This window comes from Mandrillus leucophaeus, unplaced genomic scaffold (assembly GCF_000951045.1).
Source record: "Mandrillus leucophaeus isolate KB7577 unplaced genomic scaffold, Mleu.le_1.0 Scaffold114, whole genome shotgun sequence".
In the NCBI taxonomy this organism is placed as follows: Eukaryota; Metazoa; Chordata; class Mammalia; order Primates; family Cercopithecidae; genus Mandrillus; species Mandrillus leucophaeus.
In genome coordinates this window covers 1303429-1317471 of record NW_012099654.1, presented here as the reverse complement: position 1 = coordinate 1317471, position 14043 = coordinate 1303429, and the positions used below count along the sequence as shown (strand labels likewise).

At 42.2% G+C, this 14043-nt stretch overlaps 1 protein-coding gene across 2 annotated transcripts in view; it reads left to right on the top strand.

Moving 5' to 3' along the window:
- Positions 1-14043, top strand: part of PDE8B (phosphodiesterase 8B) — a 243906-nt gene that overhangs the window by 32640 nt on the left and 197223 nt on the right. The window contains exon 1 of one of the 2 annotated variants that reach the window (XM_011996265.1): positions 7-78. The exons of the other annotated variant lie outside the window; for it this stretch is intronic. The gene's annotated coding sequence lies outside the window, so the exon portion shown is untranslated. Of the gene's footprint in view, positions 1-6; positions 79-14043 lie in introns of those variants that run through there. 2 annotated transcript variants of the gene reach the window in all.

Genomic DNA, 14043 nt, shown 5'->3' with positions numbered 1-14043 from the left:
ACCACCAGCAGGGGCCGGAGGCGCCACTGCTGCAGCAGCGCCGAGGCCGAGACTCAGACCAGCTACACCAGCGTGAAGGTAAATGTCCCGCGCTGGCACACAGTGTGGGGGCCGCCCGCCCCGTCGGCGGGGCTTGCACGGGCTGGGGGCTCTGGCGGAGTTGGGTGACCGTGACGCGGTTGGTTTGGAGAGGTTGTCACTAAGGAGGAGTTTACTTTTCATTTGTGGAGATGGTGGGAGCCCAGGAAATGTGGACAGAAAAAGGCCCCTGGAGGGGTCCTGGGAGCGTCCTTAGCTGGTCCTGGGGGACGGGGCGGGGAAGGGAGCGCAGAGAGAAGCAGGTGGTCTGGTCTGTTCCTCCTTGAGGACAGGAAGGCTGTGGCTTGGAGGAAGAGGGGTGGGGACCATTGAGAGCATTCGGTGGCCAGTCCTGTTGAATGAAATCTGAGCACGAGCTGAATTTGCATGCCTTGTAGGTGACTGGTGCAGTTGCAGCACCAGGATAGATAGTGCCCCATATTCCGATTTTTACCTGGGATTACCAGCCAGGCTGGAGTCTCAGCACAGGCACCGAGCGTAGGGATTTGTGAATGAATAAGTGTTCGTGTTTTGAGAAGAGATGTGGGAACGGAGCAGAGTGGAACCTGTTGTTTGTCACTGTAGCGTTTCTCTGGGTTGGCTGCATCCTAGACAGAATTGAGAGAATCGGGCCATGAGTTCGGAGTGTCAGCAGAGCCACCGTGAGGGGACATGGTTTCCAGTGCAGTACAGCTGTCTGAGGTTGATTCTGCACATACATATGGTCTTTCCAGAAAGTGGGATTTTGAGGAAGTGGAAAAAATTGTTTAAGTGGTTAAAGCAGTCGCTAAATATTTATTTCTTAATGACAGAAGAAAAATAATTATTTAAATAGTGTCCTCCTGTATGTTCTCAAAGTACTATTAAATGTAAGAGGCTTTTCATTGTGTAAATCTGGGCACTGGGTCTTTTTTCCTTACAGCAAACAAGATGACATTGGCATATCCCATTGTACAGAGAGAAGAAATACACATCTCTATGACTCCTAATGTCAGATAGAATCACAGCCTTTACCTGGCCAATAGGTTACCAAGAACCATTCCGTGGATTTTTGTCAAAGACACATTTGTATTTTTAGTAGTTAAAAACTTGGTCTTCATAGGGTGAAGTCAGCCCACAGTGGAGCAGTGAGGAGAAGAATAACATATTTTGGCTTCAATCTGGAAGTCCAGAAGTTTTTTAATGAACCTATTTTTTTTAACAGCATCTGATTGTTTAACATGAAGCTTAACTGATGTTTGCTTGTGGTTGCAGTGTTTCTCTGGCAGTAATCATAATCACCATTATAATAAAAACACCATTTATTGAGCACCTACTATGTGCCAGAAATAAGCTTTCTCTCCTAACTATTGAATGTTAACAGTGTGATCTTAACATAGCATATCTGAAGACTAGAGTCTAGGATTCATGACAGTACAAACCTACCAGTTGTCCATTTGTTAGAGGCATGTGCTGAAAGCTATACTTTGCTTTTGTCAGGCTCTCTCTCTCTCCCCCTCCCTGTTCACACACAGTTAGCTTTAGGAGCAATTTTCAGGGATGAAAATGTTAAATTTGGTGAAAATATTAAGTTGGGCTGTTATCGGTAAAGACCATCCTATTGCCTGATGGTTGAAGACCTGAAGCAGTAGTTCAAAATGGTGACAGCTCATGAACTTTGTGATACTTTTTTTGGTTGCTCCAGAGAAATTGTGAATTTTTGTTTTCCAGAATATCAAGAATCTCAGTTTAGTGCTTGGCAACTCTAGCTACTCCATGTTTGTTCAGTAGAAGAAAGAATACTGAATGAACCCATTCTGTACGTTTTTAATACTTCCCTCAAGAGGCTGCTTAGAGACCAAATGAAGTAAAAACTGAAGGGACAATGAGTCCCAATTATTAGTAGCTTGTATAAACTTGTGTAAATCTCATTGCTACTTGGCTTAAGTGTTAAAAGGCTTGACCTGGGTTAGAATTGAACTCATTTTGCTTTATCAACAAGATTCCCAAATAAGAGCTTAATTCACTCTAACCCATTACTAGGAATGTTGGAAATGAAACTGCTGGTTCAGTGACTTAACACTGCTTTGCATTGTGTAGATCTCAGAAAGTATATATTTGAAGTGAAATTTGAGACCAGAGTTATTTATGCAAATCTTACAGAATTGTTATCACAGAACTGCCCTAATATATTTAATAGTATCCTTTTAGGCCTGTGACTGGGCGTCGTATTGTCTTTTCTCAATCTTAAAGTTCACATGTTCTGTGCCCTTTTGTTGCTGAGATAATTTTATAAAAACTTTACTTTCATTTTTCGTAGACTAAGCATTCTTTTTTTGCCTTAAGAGTTTGAGATAGTTGCTAGGCACGTGGTGGTGCCCCACGCCTTTCCGAAGCACACAGGTGGAAAAAGTAAAATCTTTACCATTTGGTCCTGTTTACAATGGTGGAAAGTTGTAATAGTTTCCACCCCCTCCCCCCACCACTTTACATCAATTATGAAGTGTATCCTCATTATCTGCTTGGCCTCTGGTATTCCCCAGAGTGCAAAAATGTGTGCTTGATCGCTCTCTCTTTTCTAGCAATAATTCATCTCATTAAGCTTTTAGAATGATGAGGCATTATGATGTCAAACATGATGTCAACAGGAACCTTCCTGAATACCTAATTTGCAAAAAAAAAAAAAAAAAGGATTATAAGCATTAATAATTCATATGCAGTGCAATGATATCACATGGGTTTCCATTTCTGGTAAGAAGTTAGATTTGTCTCCCAATTGCTGTAAAAATGCAACTTCCTAGCAATTTCTTTCCTTTTTGCTTGCCTTTTCAAAAATAGTACTCCAACAGGAGAATCCTGCAGGATGCTCACTCTTGATATTGTGCCAGTTTTGTAATTCTTGTTCATAAATCCTCAGAGGAGATGGTTGAACCTCTCTCTGGGAAGAACCAGGGATTCTTACAAGTTTTCTCATACCAGCTGTTCCTACTTGGGAGCATCTGGGACTAGACAACCAGTTGTAGAAAGGAATCTTTACTGACAATACCATCAACTTGCTATGACCGCGGTGTAGGTTAACTCTTGTGGATTAGACACAGGACGTTGTTAGTTTCCAGATGGCAGCATCACCAGCTCCCCGCTTTCCCTCCATTCATACAGAATGTGCTCATTTGTTCATTCAGTATTTGTGGCCAGACTGTGTTGTAGGTGCTAGCGATTCAGGAAATATCCATGAAATTTGGTAAGCAAAGCCTAATGAGGAGGATAAATCTCCTGTGAAATGGTGTGCCTAAACCAGTTATTAGTGACTTCTATGTTTTCTGTTCCATAGCATTCTAGAATTTGTGAGGATAATCCTGAGTTGACTATATGTAAAAGGAAAATAAATAGATATTCCACTGACCTTATGGTAAATAATAATATGATTTTATCTGGGGGAGGAGTAGAGCTATATTGGAGAAAAGTCATTTTTGTTTTCTAAGTAGGTGTTTTGGAGTCAAACTTTAGTGTACGCCAGAATCGCCTAGAGAGCTTGTTAAAATATAGATTGCTGTACTCCACTCCCAGAGATTCTGATTTAGTAGGTCTTGGGTGGGGCCTGAGAATTTGAATTTCTAGCAGGCTTCCAGAAGATGCTAGTGTTACTGATCTGGGGACCACATTTGAGAACCACTGCTTTTCAGTGAATTAAATTATCTGTCGGTTGGCCAGGTGAGTGAGGTGGGGCCACCTCTAGCAGAGTGCATAGTACCACACTGTCTTTATCTGGGGTACTAGTCATAGCACTGCTTTCATCTTAGTTCACTTCTGTATGGGAAACCTATCGCTGTACAAGAAGTCAAACTCTGAGCCTCCGAGATTTGCTAAAAAGTCTGTAAGTGAGGAGAGTGCTGGATCCTGTAGCCAACTTTGGTTTCTTGAGGTAAGTTTTCCCCAGGATCCTTTTGGGTTTGTACAGGTCGTAATGTCTTGCTTTGCCACCACAAGAGAAGCCTAAAGCAAGACTGGATGTTACGTGATACAGGCACATATTCTCTTCTCAGCTCTTGGAATTCCTGCTATGCCTTTCACCATCATTTTTCATTTTAAAATGGAATATAAAGTTTAGTAAGCTCAAGTGAGTCCTGCAGGCTGTTTTCATAAGATTCAAGTTTGCCTTCTGCCATTGTATATAAGATTACAGTTTAGTTCCTCCTTTTCCCAACACATTAATTAGAATGAATGAGCACATTTTCCTTATTTTCATGACTTTCTTCAGTAGTTCCATGAATTTTTAAGGACCATCAGGTAATTTTTCCTTTTAAAGGAAAGTAAGTCCTCAAGCCAGGATGTAACATAGTATAAGCTGCCAGCTATTCAGAGATGATACAGTATCTACTGAAATCCTGTTTTGCTGACCACCAGGTATGGCCTGGGCACCAGCAGGACAGGACATGCTGGTGAGGGCAGGGCAGATTGTGTGGCACTAGACTGGTCATGAGTTAAGACCAGTAATTAAAATAGGAAGAAGGGAGTGAGCCCTGTGGAACCAGGTGGGAAGACAAGAGTCCAGAGTTTGGACATCCAGCAAGGTTGGAGGGGGGCAGGGAGCAGGTGGGAATGCTGGGGCCAGGCAGGCAAGGGAAATCTAGAAATTAGTGGTTCAGCAAGGGTGACAGCTGTTGAACCAGGTTGAGACTTCTGATGGCAGAATAGAAACTTCTCACTTTCTATTCTATTCAGGAGGCTGTGGTGACCAATCAGAGGGCTGTAGGTAACTTTGTGAACCCGGTACCAAATGACACAAGACCAACCAAGCAATCCTTCCTTGCACCCTGATCAGACAGAGTCTAGGCAGGAAACAGACTGCACATCCAAAAGGGGTAACTCAGAATAATCAAATGAAGGGATTACTGCAAATTTTTTGGCAGAATGAAGGAAAGACAACAAATGAAGCTGAAGCACCCTGGGCTGGAAAAAGAGGGAGCTGTTACTACCCCAGAAGAGTCAAGGGGAGGGGGTGTGTATTCGTTCATTTTCACGCTGCTGATAAAGACATACCAGAGACTGGGTAATTTATAAAGAAAAAGAGATTTAATGGACTTACATTTCCACGTGGCTGGGGAAGCCTCACAATCATGGCCGAAGGCAAAAGGCATGTCTTACATGGTGGCAGACAAGAGAGAATGAGAACCAAGCAAAAGAGGTTCCCCTTATAAAACCATCAGACCTCGTGAGACTTGTTCACTATCATGAGAACAGTAAGGGGGAAACTGCCCCATAATTCCATTACCTTCCACTGGGTCCCTCCCACAACACATGGGAATTATGGAGGCTACAGTTCAAGGTGAGATTTGGGTAGGGACACAGCCAAACCATATCAGGGTGGTTATGGGAAGCTGAGAAACCAAACCTGTAGGTCAGAGAAACCCTCAGAAGCTGTAGCCTTCAGGAGGAGTGGGCAGGGAGGGAGCCAAAGCAGTAAATCCCTTCATGACATTGTCCTCCCTTTCATCAAGCTCCTGCTGGTTTCCACATATGGAAACCAGAGGGAAAGGGAATCTGTTGATTGGGGTTTTCCAGGGTACTGAGCAGGGTGGAGAGTGGGTCTGGAGGGGCAAATGAAAAATATCCTGAGCATATCCCAAAGGCTTTTCGTAACAGGCAGTAAGAGATGTTCAGTGTCACTAGAGCTACCTCGGTATAGATAAACTCAAATTGTGATGGGCAGTTTGATGGTTGTCTAAAATAATGGCATTTTAAAATGGCCACTTAATTCACTGTTTACAGTTCCTGTTTGATGACTAATGATATTAAAATATGTCCAATTATCTTGGTCGGAGACCTCGAAGTTATTGCTGTAAACATATCCTTCTCTTCAGTTCATTCTGTCCCGTGACTGCTGATACATGTGTTTTATCACTTCCTCTGGCCCCTGCCTGCTGTCCTTCTCCCTATCCTGAACTCAAAGCCCAAGGGTGGAATGGGGGAGAAAGACCTGAGCCTCATAAGAGACTCAGGATCCAGCCTTATCAGTTTATTCCATTTTTCTTCTCAGTTTTTACTTTCGCGCTTTCTATAATCTTCTCTCCACAGGCTCGAAAAGTTTAAAAAAAGTGAATTTTGCTATGTGCTTATAAGGTTATATTTTCAATAAAGAATGTGTACATTTAGAACATATTTAAAAATATTAAAATGTGTCCGGGAATTTATTTTTAAAGATAGGTGTTACCTTTACCCTACAGTGGAATTCTTGGTAGTTATATTTTAGTAAAAAACACTTTTTTTGTTGTTTTGAGACAAGGTCTCACTGTGTCACCAGGCTGGAGTGCAATGGTGTGATCTCAGCTCACTGCAACCTCCGCCTCCCAGGCTCAAGCTATCATCCCACCTCAGCCTCCCGAGTAGCTGGGACTACAGGTGGTGCCACCACCCTTGGTTAATTTTTTGGTATTTTCTGTAGAGACGGTGTTTCTCCATGTTACCCAGACTGGTCTCAAACTCCTGAGCTCAAGCTATCCACCTGCCTTGGCCCCCAAAGTGCTGGGATTACAGGCGTGAGCCACCATGCCTGGCCCAAAACACTACTTCTCAACAAGTTGTAGTATATATTAGTTTAGAATTAGTTGTTCATGACTCCTTCCCCAGTTTATTTTTTTCTCCCATCAGCAGATAATAGCCAGCTTTTATTTAGGATTTTTTTGCTTTACTCTTTACCATTGGTTTCTTTCGTCCCCTCCTTTCTACCTCCTTAGGGAGAATGCACAGAAAAGTAGTTCCTGAAGTAGAATTATCCTACTCTGCTGAAAATTTGCTTTAAGAAGCTTGTGATTGCTGTAATAAAAATCAAGGAACCATTTTGCTTTTGGATAATCCATCAATGAAAATAAGAATATTTCATGGTTGCCTCTTGTTTCCAAGGCAATTTAAGTTTTCAAGCATAGTTTGTACACTTCGCAACAAAGTAAACAGGATAGCTATAATAATATTAGTTGTTATTTAAGTTCTTGCTATTTGCTGAGCACTTTATATACATTGTTTCACCAAATCTGCATGGTTTCTCCTGATCTGCTATGAGCTACACTTTATTATTTTCACTTTAGAAAAGAGGAAAATGGGGCTGCAAGAGGTGGGATAAATTTCCCAAGGCAAGGACTGAAGTTTGAAGGCAGGAGGGTCCGAATGGTCTCTCACCCCGTGAGCCCATCCCTTAAGTGTGTTGCACACTCAGGCCTGTGGCCACACAGCCTGAAGCCCCAAGTGTGGCTGGTCCTGGAACTGCAGTTATTTAGAGCAGAAGGATGATAAACAGGCAGAGGGAAGGGGAGCAGGGAGCCTCATGAGTGAGATTTTTCCTTTGACATATCCACTGTCACCCCTTCTATTAACTTGAACTAGAGTGTTTTGAAGTTGGAGAAGAATTTAAAAATGCACACAAAATGTGAGAAGCTCTGACACAACATGTTGTCATTATTTTCACTGAACACAGTGCCTGACACTTTGTAAGTGCTGTACAAATAGTAGCTGCTCTTATTTTTATGGTTGCTATTATTACTCTTTGGGTAATTAAAATGAGATTTCGGTTATTTAGATTTAGGTATTTTTGAAACATATAATTGTTTTTTATGGAAAATGTATCCCACACTTTCAAGTACGTTGATTTGGCCGATAGATGACTAACTGAATTTATAGAGAGATGTGTTATCCCAAAGCCTTGGAAACTGCTGCCACAGACGTGGGTTTTGTCCGCCTCAGTTGGATTTCCAGAGGTGATGACATAGTAGAATCTTGCCAGTCCAAGGCCCAAGGTGGGGTTTGGGTTCCATGACTGTTGAGCCCACACTCAGCAGAATTTAAAGGTCAAGGCCTTGGTGTTATCCTGAGGTGGTTGGTTCCCTGTGGAATTCTTTGGTATAAACGTGTAGCCTGAAGCCTCAGTCTCTAATTGCTCTTTGAAGCATTTTGCATGAGCTCAGTCGATTTTTGTATTGCTGCGTTTTGGGTGCTGTCAGACACTATATTGTTGGGAAAATGATACCCTGTACATCTAAAACCTGTTTTCTCTCAAATAGGAAGATGTAATGATTAACTCCAGGGACTCAGTTGTCTGTGTGAGTCATAAAACTGAGACAAGACCCTGAATTTTGGAAATTTTTATAGGAAGATGCATGAGAGATTTTAAAGCAATCTGTCACCCAGGGTACCATATGAAGAAAAAGGTGCCGTTCTGACATCAGAACCACAAATAACATTAAAGCTCCGGAACTGGAATGTGATGACAAGGGTTCAGGATAGCCAGAGCTTTTGTCCACTCCAGAGTTCCTGCTGAGGGAGCTTCAAATGAGAGCAGTGACCAAATGGAGAGACAGATACATTTATGAAGGTCAGTGATGACCCACCAATCCACACTTCAGCCACTAGTGGTCCTGGGACCTTGTGGGACATACTCATTTTCAGCTTAAAAATCTGATCGACAGTCTTGGCTGAGAAATGGGGTCTCTGCGAGGAAACAAAAGCCACCAACAGTGTTTGGAGCTGAGCCTTAGTTGGAACTAGAAGTCTCTTTCCCCCACAATCGAGAGTGTGATACTCAAAAGAAGGATGGCCAAATAAAGACTGAAGGGAGCAAGGATCAGCGTAGTCTGTGGCTGTGCAAGCATTGGGTGGATACCACCTTTCATCCCAGATCCATCTGTCATGTGCAGCCTCAGACGCACACATGCACGCACGCACACACACCTGCTCTGGGAAGTGTTGCTGGGGCAGAATACCTAGGCGGGGAAGTTTGCAGGAGACTTCCTGCTCTCCCCCTCCCACATCTATAATGCTGGGTCCGTAAGGCCAGTTTCAGGACCCTCCTCACCTAGTAGACTCTTGCAGGTCCTCCTGTCCTTGTGGTTGCTGCCCTGCCCTTCTTCTCAGTCACATGTGGAGCCCAGGGTGAGCTCTCTGACACCCAGGCTGTTCTCTGCAGTGATCTGGTCCATTAGGACTGTCAGGCCCTGGCACTGGCTGACTGACTGTGGAGCCTTCATCCCTTGGGAGGAACAGGTGAGGGCAGGGGAGTGTGATCCACTTAGCCTGATCTCCCTAAGGGCAGTGGTAGAGGGGAGTTTTGCAGACTTAGTTGAGATTTTCAAGAACGGACAAGGAGGTGGGGCAAAAGATTGGAATCTCTTGTTGTATCAAAGGTGAGAACTTTGAATCCTAAAACACAACCAGGAAGTGCTTTGGATGAATGTGAAAGGCAGTGTTCACTTTTATATGCAGACTATATGACGAACATTAGTTTGTAAGGCACCTAGTTGTTATTGGGGAAAGACTTTCATGTAGAAACAATGTTATATGTGGCATTTAGGTTTCTAGGTTAGCACAAAAAAGTTTTAGTCCATTATGTAGCTGGAATGTATTTACACTGTTGAAACAATATTGCTGTGAAAGAAACATAAAATTGAATTAGAACTCTCGTTTCTTTTGTATGGGTGTCCTTTGGGGGAAGTGGGTTTAATTAGAGGCTGATGAAGCAGATGAGGGAGAATTTGTGAAGTTCCTTTAGGGAGTAGTTATCTTTAGTGATCCATGGTGTGCTGGGGCGCTGAGGGGCTCAGGTGGTGTTATTAACCTCACATTGCTAGGGAGGAGGCGGAGGCACAGGCGGCTCCAGTGGCTTGACCAAGATCACACAGCTAGGGACCCAGAGCTACATCTGCTCAACCGTCCTGTTTTCACTGTCCTATTTTATCTGCAGGTAAAAAGGGGTGTGTCTAGCTTCTTTGTGGCACTTCTTTTCTGTTTCATGTACAGATAGCTCAGTTGGTATCTTTTAACTATAACTGTTTTTAAAAATAAATCATAAAACGATTATACACCAAAAATATGACAACTTAATATCAATCACACTTTTCTAATTGTCTTACTGCTTATTCTTGTACTGTTTGTTGGTATCCAAACAGTAACTCCACTCATTGCAGTTGGTTGCTATGCCTCTTAAGTCTCTTTTAGTCTGTAGCTTCCCCTTCCCGTCTCTCTTTTCTATATACTTGCAATTTGTTTGTTGAGGAACCTGGGTTGTTTGTCCTGTAGATTTTCCCCCAATCTAAAGTTTACTTATTGCATTCCCGTGGTGCATCTAACATATTTCCCTGCTGTCTGTGTTTGCTAGAAACTGCAGTTTGATTTAGAGGTTTGATTGGATTATACTACGTTTTGTAGGGTGGAGGTTGTCTCTTTTCTGTGATGCTAACAGAAAATCGGACTATGCTAAGTTTTGTAGGATGTTTGGTTGTCTCTTTTCTGTGATGCTAACTCTCATTAATGATCATTGCTTATATCCATTAGTCATTAGAGGTTGTAAAATGGTGATACGCTATCATTTTGTCTTCATATATTCATTGGAATGCCTCAAGAAACTTGTTTCAAGAGTTGATTCCCTAGCACTCTCCTAAGGCGACAGGAGTTCTTTGCCTGTTAATTTGCTTAGTATCATTATGAATTGTTATGAGTTTGTGTGTATTGGATGTGTTGATGCATTGCGGTTATTAAACCTATTTGTGCTCAGACTGCCCAGTTTGGACTGAAGGGAACTTATTCAAGCTGGTGAGGCACTTTTCTTGAAGAAACCGTTTCAGCTAAGTTGAGTGTGTCCTTATTCGAAACTCATTGTTTGTAGATGAGGACTCCACTGACCACCCTGGGGGTGGAGGCACATCCTGGTGTCCACCTAGCCCTCTCCAGTCGTGCCAAGGCCCCAGACATCATGGAGCTTTTGAAAGGAGGCATTTCACAAGGCCCCCTTGCAGCTCCTTTGCTATAATGTTTGTGGCTACAAAAGGGTAACCTGGTGTGAAGGAAAGTTACTCACTGACTCTGGCTTGAGTTCCAGCTCTGCCCTGTACAAACTTTGTGACTTTGGAGAAGCTGCATGATTTCTCCTTGCTCTGTAGGGATAATGCATCTCCAAAAGGACTGGTACAACTATGACAGAGGTACAGTCGCTGTAAACCCGCTAGGTTCTTAAGTACGTGTGTATGTGTATTTTCTGCCTTATACTAAGGCACTACTCTAGGTTTGGAGTGATTAAAAAATGAATATGATGGCCGGGCGTGGTGGCTCATACCTGTAATCCCAGCACTCTGGGAGGCTGAGGTGGGTGGATCACGAGGTCAGGAGTTAGAGACCAGCCTGACCAACATGGTGAACTCCATCTCTCCTAAAATACAAAAATTGGCTGGGCATGGTGGCTTGTACCTGTAATCCCAGCTACTCAGGAGGCAGAGGCAGGAGGATTGCTTGAACCTGGCAGGCAGAGGTTGCAGTGAGCAGAGATTGCACCACTCCTCTCCAGCCTGGGTGACAGAGTGAGACTGCATCTCAAAAAACAGAATACGACATAGTTCCACCTTTCAGGAGCTTCCATTGTTTGTGCCCTGTATTGTGGTCTTCTGTGGGAAGGCAGTGTATTGACTGAGTGCCGGCTGGCTGGCAGGAGTTAGGGGTTGGGAATTGGGTTCTTCCAGGTGAGACACTCCTACTGGGAGAGCATGAAGAACTGTGAGCCTGAGGGGTAATCAGCTGAAGACTCTGAGGAAAAGCCAAGGAGCAGACAATTGTACGGCCACAGACAGGGGCCAGAGATAGAATTAAGATCAGGCTTTCTAAGCCTGGAGCTCAAAGCTGCCAGACACAAATAGGATCCAAGAGAACTGATTAAGAAGGACTCTAAAGTCTGGTGGAGTTGATGGCTGAGAATGCCCTTGGGTGTTATGGTTCAGAGACTGCCAGATAAGGCTTACTTTGGGTTGAAGCTCTAAAGCAGCATTACCCAGTAGAAATAAAATGTGACCCAGATGTAACCTGCACATATAATTTTAAAATATTTTATGAATCACATTTTTAAACGTCAAAATAAGCAGGTAAATTAATTTTAATATGTGTTCATTTAACCAATATATTAAAAATATTATTTTGACATGTACTCAATATAAAATTTGTTAATGAGATAGTTTACATTCTTTCTTTTTTTCAGAACTAAGTTCTTAAAGTCTAGAATGTATTTTGCGATTACACTGCATCTCAGTAGGGACTATCCACATCTCAAGTGCATAATGACCACACAAGTAGCTACCATGATGGAAATAGGGAGGAAGAAAGTGAAATTTACATCAAGGTTCTAAGTCAAGCAATTACAATTTGACATTGTAACTTGACATGTATAGCACAGTAGTGGTGTTGGTTTTTTGTCTCTTAGTTCGTAGCTCCATTTTTGCTTTCCCATTTTCTCCTTTGTATTATATGAGGCTAGAAGTCTGCAAGCTGCGTCTTCCAGATTACTTTGCCAGATGGTTTCCTCTTAAATTCCACAGGTAGGAGATACTGGCAGGAAATTGGAATGTGAGAGAAAGGAACAGGTGATAGCAGTGGCCCCTGCTAAGTGGCAGTGGTGCCACCTGAGTGGTGATGGTGCCAGCCCCCCCCCACCCCCATACCCCCTGCTGATCAGCACGAGTGTGGGCTGGCGGGTGTCAGCCCAGGGTATTAACAGTTTATTGTCTCTGGATGTTACTGCTTTATCTTTTTAGTTCCTCGAGCTCTACCTCCATCTTTCCTTTGTTCATCCATACCTTCTAACACCTTTGTAAACAGTTCTCTACAGCGGTATCTCATCTTAATGTATATAAAATGGTTCTTGCTTTTCTCATTGGACACTTGGGATCTGATGTCAGAGAACTATGCTGTAGTCTTATATGTACCATCTACTTGGTTCTATGGCTTAGCTTCTTTAATTTTCAATTTCTTCTGTCTAAGGGTAGAAAAATAAGGATAGTGAAAGTTCTGACCTCATAGAGTTGCTGTGAGGATGATATAATCAATATATGTACCATTGCCAGCTTTGAATGTAACACCCAGTAAGTATTGCTTATTATTGATAATAATATACAAGCCAATTCATAATTGAACATTTTTTGTTATGGTAAAGTTCAAATGTACACAAAAGTAGAGAGAATAGGATAGTGAAACCTCATGAGTACATCCCCCAGTTTCAACAGTAACAAATTAAGACTATTATTTTATTTATACCTCCTACTTTTCCCCATATTTTGGGACTCTTTTAAAGCAAATCCGAAACATCCTCTTATTTCAGCTGTAACTATTTCAGCATGTAACTCTGAAAGATAAGGACTGTTTAGAAAACACAACCACAATACTATTAGCAAATCTCTAAATTAAAGTAATTTCTTAATATTAAGTACCAAGACAGTGTTCAAGTTTCCCTATCTCATAAACATTTTCATTTAAAGATTTTTTTTGAATCATCTTTCAAATAAGATCCACCTATTGCAATCAATTGATACATTTCTTAAGAATCTTTTGCTCTGTGGGTTCCCGTTCCTCTCTTTCTTTTTCTCTAACAATTTGTTTGTTGAAGAAACTGAGTCATTTATCCAGCAGAGTTTCCCACAGTCTGGACTTTGCTGATTACATTCCTGTGGTATCATTAACCACATTCTTCTGGCCTTGTATTCCCTGTATGTTGGTAGTTAGATCTAGAGGCTTGATAGGATTCAGGTTTATTCACTTGTTTCTTTTTGGGAAGACTACTTCATAGGTAGTGTCATGGACCTCCGTCAGGAGGCACATGATGTCTGGTTGTGTCTCTTGGTGACGTTAGCAGCCACTGATGATTGTTGCCTAGATCAATTAATTCCTTAGGGGTTGCAAAAGCCTACCATTCTTTCTACAATGCTTCTGGAATGCATCTATAAAGAGAAACTTCCCTCCATCAAATAGTTGGTCAGTTCATATGGGAAAGGCAGGGCACATGCTTGATTCTACTCTTCTATTTGCCAGTTTTCAAAATAACGAGTTGATTTCCTAGCATCCTCCAAAGGTAACCAGTGATGATTTCAGAATTCCTATAAAATTTTCAGTTTATAAATATTAGATGTATCATAGTCCATTGCAGTGATTGTCCTTACTGACGCTCAATTGTCCTGACTTTGTCTACTG